The following is a 9,341-nucleotide window of genomic DNA, read 5'->3' on the forward strand; positions in this document are numbered from 1 at the left end:
CAAGCCCAGAATAAAAGGAGGAGGTTGGCTGCAAGTTAGCGCTTCTCTGTAAAATCAACAACTGCTCTCAGAATTACAGTGCTGGAGAGCTTATCCTTGCTGACGACTGACAGGCTATTTCTTGCTGAATAAAAAATGAGCAATCAAACATGAAAGGAAGCCCTGTGCATAGAATCAAGTTCTACACATCCTTAAGCATGACACAAACTTACTTAAGTCAATGAAGGCATTTTTTAGGAGGTTTTTTGCAGCTTGGCCCCAATAAGGTGAGTGCCTACACGTAATGCTCCTTGTCACCATCGTCCCAAATGACTCAAACGACTTGCAATGTGGCAGAAAGCTTTTCACCTGTAGACTGTCAGTTCGAATCTGTCAAGCAACAAAAAGTTCTTCCTGCAAGAAATTTTATGCAAAAACTCCAAGCAATGCTAGAAGAATATTAAGGCTGCATGTGTAGTTATACTCTCATTTCAGGCAGGCCTGTCATTCATTTTTAACATCCCCCTTTTGGCTACAGCATGATGATCCCATCTTTAATAACTCAATCACATAGCACCCTTCAAGCAGTATGGTACAGGCATTTTCCCCAAATCTGCAGAAATCTTTGTTTTGATGAACAGAAATCTTTATTCAGCTACTGAGCTTCTCCCAGTCTAAATGGAGAAACACAAAAATAAGCACATATTTGAATGACACTGTACTTCACAGTCACTGTCATGATCAAAGTTTAGTTGTATTGAAAATGTCTTTCCTGAAAATCGATTGAGTAAAAACACCAAAGCAGAAAGGAGAAATTTTAACTATGGGAAAATGGGTCCCTTATATAACCAGAAATATTAGTGATTGCTAGCTGTAGGTTAAATACCTTTTGGCTCCTAGGGTGTTTGCTTTCTTCAAATGAAATGCAAGAGATCTAAATGCTCATTTAGCCTTTCTACAGGAAAATCTGACTCCATTCAGCTTTAAACTGAATCTTTTCAAAAGGTAGGTTTTTTTACCTTGATTTCTTGAAGAAACTACACTTTTGAATGTCTTCGGTTTCCTGCAGATCTCTCCACATAGTAGAAAACTTCCCCACCTCCCCTTACTAGAAACGTGCTGCACAGAAATCCCCTACAAAACAAAAATCCTGCTTTTGGCTAGGCAAGTGACTCAGGTTCACCCCTCTCCACGTACAGTTTTGAAGATGGTTTTGTTGAAGGATTGATCACTGGTTGAATCAGCATTTTTCTATGCTCTGTATGAAAATAAAAAATAACTAAATTAAGGTGGACTCTCATGAGGTGGTCACTTGCATTACTACTGTTACTGCCAGCAGAGTTTTTCTCTGTATGGTTGTATAAGGAATCTTCTGCAATGTCCTGGATATTCTTTAGGGAAAATATGTGTTGAGAGCCCTGAAGAATCCTGCAAAGCTTGGAAAAGACAGAGCTGGAAAGTTTTTGTAATTTTGTAATTTGTTTGGGCAAATGATCCCAATCAGCACTATCAGGTCAAGGCTTTTGGGAGCTGTTGGGCTGGAGACAAACTCAGATTTAGTCATACAGTACTGAAATTAAGAGAACTATTTTCTGCTTTAAATGAGGTGTTAATTATCCCAGTAATTGAAAGCTGACTAATTAACTCGGAGAGTGATTGACATCACTCAAGTACAGTTGTAAAAAATGCTGAGCCACTGAGGAAGCAGGTAGCAGAGTGCAGTCAAGGATCCCTGGTCCACTGAGGGATCCTTGCTTTGAATGGTAATTTTGGCTGACCACTCGAGCATCCAGGAGGAGGACGAGGCTGCAGGGCTCAGAGACCTGTGCCAGAGTGTCCTGGCCCCAAGTCAGAGACCTGTGCTGGTGTCCCCCTGGCACACCTGGGCTGCTCCTGCAGCCACCAGCTCCGCCAGGGGCTTCATCTCTCCCGCCTTCTCCCCACATCCCCGTGGGCACTGAAGAAGAAAGAAGAGAAATGGAGAGGTTTGGATCCAGCAAGTACCTCTGTAACTCAGCCTCAGCCTGAAAGGAAGGCTGGGAAATATTATTAACCAGAGAAATGAACAGCTTCCGTTGCCTTGGAGCTATTGTTTTTCTCTCTAGCAGGGCTGCTTTGAATATTAAGGAAACTAATAGGGATCCAAATTAAAAACTGTGATTAATGGTAGTGCCTTGTGTGCTTATGCTGTGAGAAAGCAAGGGATAGTAGAAAACAATCCAAATCCTGTCTTACTAAAATGAACAAGTTCATTACATTGTATGGTGGCTTCTGCAACAAAGATATTCTATAGGGCAAAGTAACTTCTATGTTAGTGTTTGGCAGAAAGCTACTGTTCTGGTGGAAACTGAAAACATGTCTTCTGCACATTTTCTTTAATTTGGTTGGGGTTTTTTGTGCTTTTTTTTGGTTTTTTTTTGTTTGTTTGGGTTTTTTGTTTGTTTTTTTAAATTGTGTTGTGGGTTTTTTTTTGCAAGTGGTGCTGTTGAAGTCCAGAATACAACTGTGACTATATCTTGTAATGACATGTTCATTAATATTATTTTTAGATGCAGCTTTTCCAAAGATGCCAAAAAAAGATGCATCTTGTTTGCAGGCATGGTATTAATTTAAAACATTTTTTCTTGCTTCTGTTGTTATCTTCAGTTACCACCCCCATATCAGCCCCATGCTCTTCTGCATTCTTTTAGTTTTCTTTTCAAGACAAGTTCCAGCTCTTCTATAAAAATATCTTTTTAAACATTTATTTGACTACTGTACTTATTATTCACACAGCTTTTCTATATGATACATATGGCCACAAAATGATAGGCTTTTTCTTAAATCAACAGATGCTAAAAATGTTTATTCATAACGAAATACAGAAACAAAGATAATAACTGATTAAACAAATAATGAATATGTGTATATGAGTTTATCCATCTGTATATAAAAGCTTTAGCAGCAGACACAACAAAGGGTCTGGAGTTTCTTTTAGCATTGGCTGGTGCAGTCCAAGCTCATACTTAGCCTGATGCAGGTGTTCCCTTCACTCTCCCCATTTGGGTCAAAGCTGTAAATACTGTTACAGTCTGAAAATATTGAGTTTATTTGGGTGGATGCCATTTCTGTGCTAAAGACCCACATTAGGTCTTTCCATATCCTTTCTGTACAGATACAGACCTCATCCATAAAGATAAATGGTCATCTGAATATTTTCTGAACATCATAGACAGTAGACACCAAACCCTCCCACAAATTAACAAAAAGTAAAAATCCCGCAAACCAAATGACCAACCAAACTCTACTGACTTGTGGGAAATGTGTGCAAGTTGTTTCTCCTTACAAGCTGTACCTTGTGTTAAGAGGTGTTAAGCAGCCACAGCTTAGAGTATTCCAGCATTCAGAGTGCTCAAAAATCCAGTGATAATATGAGACAATTAATTTAAACCTGTGCTAAATGTTCTCAGATTTGGCTCCTGTTTCAGTTTTATCAGTCATGGTCTGTTCAAAACTGAAGAAAATCTTTTTGTATTGTTTTACAACTATTGGGCAAATTGCACATGGTGAAAGTTGATACAAACATTAATTTTATTCAGAGCTAGAAAGTCTTTGCAATGGTTATGGTGAGACCACATGACGCAGTTCAGTCTGGACAGGTTTTATAAGTATTGAAAATTAATCTAAACTTATGTTTCTTCAGAGATTAATCCAAAAAAAGTTCCATGGCATTAAGACTTTTCATTTCCTAACTCTGAAAAGTGACACTCGCTTGCTAATAGGGTAAGTAATTGCTAATGAACAGATAGGGGACCTCAAGGATGTTCCTATAACAGCTGTAGAGTGTCTGTAATGCTCCATGCAATGAGAAGGAACAATTCCCATATTTTCACTGAAATTCCAAGAATAGCTAGGTTTCATTCAAAGGATCTGAAAAAAAAGAAGATCCAAAAAACTCAAACAGCAGTTTTCTAAAAGTGACTGTGAGTGGTCTTTCAGATTTGCAGACAAAGGCACCCTGCACTGCTGGGGGAACAGGGCTACCAAGTGTGAGCCTGCTTTAGGAGGTGCAAGGAGAACAGAAGCGTGATGCTCTTGCTGGAGCTGAAGTGTCCATTAATGCAGAATTATGCTTCTGAGTCTCCAATCATGTTGTTCTGAAAGGGGTTTCACTGGAAATCTGGCTACATTGTAGAGAGAGATGCAGAGCCTGGAGATCCCAATTTCCTTGCCCAGGTGGCTGAGCTGGGGAGACACGGATCTCAGGGATGGTTGGCAGACCAGAAAGCTGGGAGTGCATCCTGGACCAGGCACAGAAACTGAACTCTGCCCCTGAATAGTTAGATAAAAGGTTGTGTGGTTGAGTGTCCTCATAATAGCAGACTAAGGTAGGCAAACAGTACTGGATGTTTATTTAAACATAGAGACTTCAGTATCTTGTAGTCCCCCCAGACTTCTGTATATGTGTCTTCTCTAAAGGAATCCCTGCTCAGCTTTCTTTTAACTCAGTTTTTACTTCTCCATGGGTCAGTGTTAATACTGAATGCAATATTTAGTCTAACTTATGTGCCAAGAAATAAAGAATTCTGTGTTTGTGGGTCGTACGTGTCTTCAAATTTGTAGACTGTTCAGCAAATAGGAAATCCATAGTCTACAAAATGTAAAGCTGCTTTTACACTGTTTTCAAAATATAGTGTACAGTGGTCTTAGTGACAAAAATATAAGTGTTTAATGATGGAGGTGTTGATGCCAGCAAAATGAAACAAAGAGATGATTTATTAGACTTACCAGGTTAGCACTTAATTTACAGAACATTGTCCTGTCTATTTAATAGCAGACAGTGATGACACTCTTGATTTTACATCTTACTGAAATGTTTTGCCTTTTTCTGGCTACTCCATGAAATGTGAATTTAAGTCTAAGAATGAAGAATGAAGTTCTGCACAATAATATTCTATCATCACTTATGGATAAAATAATTTGTTTAGGTTTATACACAGATGAGAGAAGGTTTTTCACTTTAGTATGGTATTTGATGACTACAGAAAGCTTAAGGAAGAAAGGAGAAGTAGTGTATTGAAATCTACAATCTGAGGGCGAATTCAAATCCAGACTTCCCTGCCCAGCCATTACCTGCTAGAACAGTTTTGCAGCTCACTCACTAGACACCAAGCTACCTCCTCTGCAGGAAACATAATTGGTATTCTGAGGACCTTATTTGTCATGGAGTAGTACAGAGAGTGGTCACCTGTAGATTTTGTAATAGAATAAAGGACTGTATTGTCAATATTCGAGCAGATCTTAGGGACGGAAAACTCTTTGTGTTACTCAGCAAGTACACTCTGTTAAACTCATGGCATGTGCTTCTGAAAGTGGAAATTCTCTGTGATTGGGGTTGAAATAGTGAACCATTTGGGTAATGCTTACCCTACACACACCACATCCAGGGTTGGTTTAATCCTGTGTCAGAATTAGATGAATTCCTTGCTATGCAGCTGTGTGGGTTGACCCTGGCTGGATACCAGGTGCCCACCAAAGGCACTCTATCACTACCCTCTATGGATGCTAGCTGTGAAGCAGGGAGCAAGGTGCCTGTGGAAATTGCAGGTCACATAGCTTTCTCAGTCTTGCCTGGGAAAGTGCAGATGTTGCTCTATTAGGAACGGCGAGAAGAACGACACAGATTCTCTTGGGAGTCAATCAGGAGAATTTCTCTCAGTTTATTGCTTCAGATCTTTTTTATAGACTGATACATGAAAAGTACAGAAAAGAAACTCTTATTGGTTAGTGAACCAACACATCACCATTATTGGTCAGTGGGGTACACCACCCCTCAACCTTCTCTTGCAAGAAAACAAGGAACAGACTAACAGCACCTGCAAGGCTGTTTTCTATCTCTGAGGATTGTTTTAATTCCTCCTTATGAATTCTCAGGCCACTTTCCCAGGCTAGACTGAGAAAGCTATGTGGCCTGCAATGTCCACAGGCACCTTGTTCCCTGCTTCACAGTTAGCATCCATAACCCTCCTCAGCTAGAGAAAATATAATGAAATACTCATGGGCTGAGAAAAGGACAGGAAGAGATCACTCAGCAATTACAGCCATGGGCGAAACAGACAACTTGATCTAAATTAATTTAATTTACTGGCAATCAAATTGGAGTTGGGTAATGAGAAGTAAAAATTTAACCTTAAAACACCTCATGTAATTAAAGATCCAAAGACAGCTTAACAGAGACCATAATGCAAATTTCAGACTGGCTTACAACCTGGACCCCACTGGTCCCTTAGGGCCAGCACAGGACATGGTGTGCTTTCAAACTGACAAGCTGAAAATTTAATCACTAAATATGAAATGGCTATTATTTGTCCAAAACAGGTGACCACTCCTATCAAACATGATACTGGCTGCGCTGTCAGAATTGCAACAGAAATAGAACAAACTTCTGAACATCATTGGTATGGTGTTTTTATGAGATATGCACCATCTGCAAATGGCATATTGCATCTTATATTACATCCTATGATTGTTGTATTATTGTACTGTATTTTATTAGTTTTGCTGATAATATATTTTTATATCTATGTTTATCACATATCTCCCTTTGCTGGAAAAATGAATCACCAGTTGCTACCTGATTTCGGCTTAAATGAGTGCCCAAATCTTCCTCTGATTGTGGCAAGAATTCCACACCTCACCGAGGCTCTGATTTTTCTCAGAGTTTGGTCTGTGGCAAGGGTGACTGTCCATTCAGCTCTGGTTTTGGCCCAACATACAGCTGATGCCACACCACAGTATGTACTGGCACAGCCATTGGGGCACGGAGACAGCAACATAGAAGTTAGAGAGTTTGTGAGCTGGAGAATTCATGAATTAATAAAGTGATGAATTAGAGAATTCATGTTATCTGAATAAAGAGCAGTGAGACCCATTTTTTTTTTTTTAAATTTAATGAGGTCCTAATATAAAATTTAATTTTTTGAGTATGTCATTGTGTAAACTGAGATATCCAAAGAGTACATTACAATCCAGTGTGTGGTAGAAGTAAAAAAACTGGAAAACTGTCCTTTTCTTCAATTTGTGAATCTATCTAAGGATTATTCAGTTTAGATGTGAGATCAAGACACCATAAATTACCTGTAAATTACAGTAAACAATTCTAGTAAACAAATCTATTTATTTTTAAAGGAAGGCAGCTCTGTTGTGGCCTTTGAGGATAAGAAAAATCTTTGCCAAGGCACCTAAGCTAGATAAGAGTTAAAGTTTCTCTCTTTTCTTTGTCTGTCACTATTTCTGTAGGTGTTAGGAGATTTGCTCTGAGACATGTCTCGATCCAGAAAAGCTGGGGTGAAGTAAGGTTGTTTGCATTTGTGCTTTGTGAGGGTTTACTTTAAACAAATTATTCAAGTTCAGATATTTAAATATTTGCTCTTTTTCTTGTTTCAGCCTATGAAAATTATTTCTATCCATAAAAGAGATCTTAGCGTTTCCCAAGGCCTTGTGCTGCTGCTGTAAGATTTGTCGGTCTTTCCTCTTTTGCTTCCCTACCGTTGTCCTTATCTAGGGAATTTTCCTCTGCAAAGGAGACTACAAAGCTTACAGCATGCCATGCATATCTTACATGCTGTCCTGGGAGTCAGCTGCAGAGTCACCATTTCTGTCTGTTGTCCAGTCAATGAAAATAGATTCTCAGTCCTACGATTACGAATCACAACACGAGTCCTGGCTGCCTTGCCTGACTTCGCTTGCTTTATACGAGCAAAAGGGAAGATGGAAAGGGCCGGGTTTTCAAAGGAAAAAGCTACACCACTATTTAGTTACTGAGCCAATACGCTAAATGTAAATCCACCCGGAAAATTTCAGCGGAAAACTTCCTTTCCTTTCTTAAGAAGAAGCTCTACAATTATTTGCCGTTTGATAAGAAAGCAGTCTGTGCAGGAGCTCTGGAAAAGCTGTTTCCCAGCAATCTGAGAGCAGCGCTCTCTCATTAGGAGTCACGGGCGGGCGGTGACTCCGCCGCGGCCCCTCGAGCGCCGGCAGTCAGCGCCTTTGATTGCTGCCATCGCTCCGAGAAGTGACAAAACCTCCCCTTCACCTGATGCGGCTGAGAAAAACAGCGATTACCCAAAGCCTGGGTCTTGCTGTGGCGGCCTCTCTCCTGCCGTGTGCGGGGCTGAGCGCCGCTCCCGGGGCCGAGCAGCTGCTGGCCGCAGCGGGTTCGCACGGCCGGGCACTGCGCTCCCTCCCCGGCTGGGTTAAAGCGTGCTGGGACGGAGAACCCGAATTGCCAAGGGATTAGTAGCCGTGTTACACGAGACTGCAGGTTTAATTCAAAGCCCACACCTCTTTTGTGTCTGGCACCTTTATCTTAGTAACGTCGCTGTGCGAGGGGAAGTGATTGTGGAATTCACCTGCGTTTTCCTCCTGCGTTTCAGCGCCTGTTCCTTTAGAAATTCAGTAATCATTTGGCAGAGAGCCTGGTAGCAAAATCAGACAATAAACTAAAAGTTGGCCATTGCGTTTTGCTTCCTTGCTCATGAGTAAACAGCACAAAAAAAGAAGCAGCAATACACAGTCCAGTGAGAAAATGGAAATCTTAAGAGCAAACAAGTAGATAATGAAGTAAAAGCAATTCTGCAGAGAGGTGGCAAAGGAATATCCTTACTGTATGGAGGTCTTAAAGGTCTGTCTGTCGGAGGCCTTACAGCCTTGCAGAAGTTGAGGCATGTCTCTGTTGCTGACTCTGCCATGGGATGGTTATCTCACACAGAGCAAGCTGCTGAGGTCAGAAATCCTGGAGGATTTCTCAGGGAGACTTGTCAGGTTTCATTAGTCGATGTCCTTGCTTTTCTACTGCATGAATCCACCATGCAGGTCCATGGGAAGCAGCTAATGAAGGTCTTTAAATTTCAGTTAGCAGCCTGACAATGGAAAAGTGATACGTGGGTACAGCGGCTCTCAGCTGCTTGCAAGGAAGGAATGGGAAGTACTCCTTGTGGTCTCAGCAAGGAATAACAAAAGGCGTGGGGGAGATCTGTTCTGACATCTGGTTTGTGTTGTTGCTAGCCATCGCTGCACAACCTTCCCTGTGGGCTGGGGTGACCTGAGGCTGTTCACAACTGTGGCTGTGGCTTGTCACAGGTTTAAGTGACAATACTTTTGGGTTTCTGGGTTTTGTCCTGTTGCTAGTGTCACAAATAGTTTGCATAATGATTGTCAGTGAGCAAGTGGGAAGTGCAGAAGTGCAATTCATTATCCTCAGGAGAGTATCATTTTGAGGCATTCCCAGGGCTCAGGAAGAGCAGATTTCCTTTGGTATGTCCAGGGCTCCTGTAAGAGTAACTACACTCCTAGGCTGTTTTACACACAGAAATTCTAGACAA

This window comes from Parus major, chromosome 2 (assembly GCF_001522545.3).
Source record: "Parus major isolate Abel chromosome 2, Parus_major1.1, whole genome shotgun sequence".
NCBI classification, from domain to species: Eukaryota; Metazoa; Chordata; class Aves; order Passeriformes; family Paridae; genus Parus; species Parus major.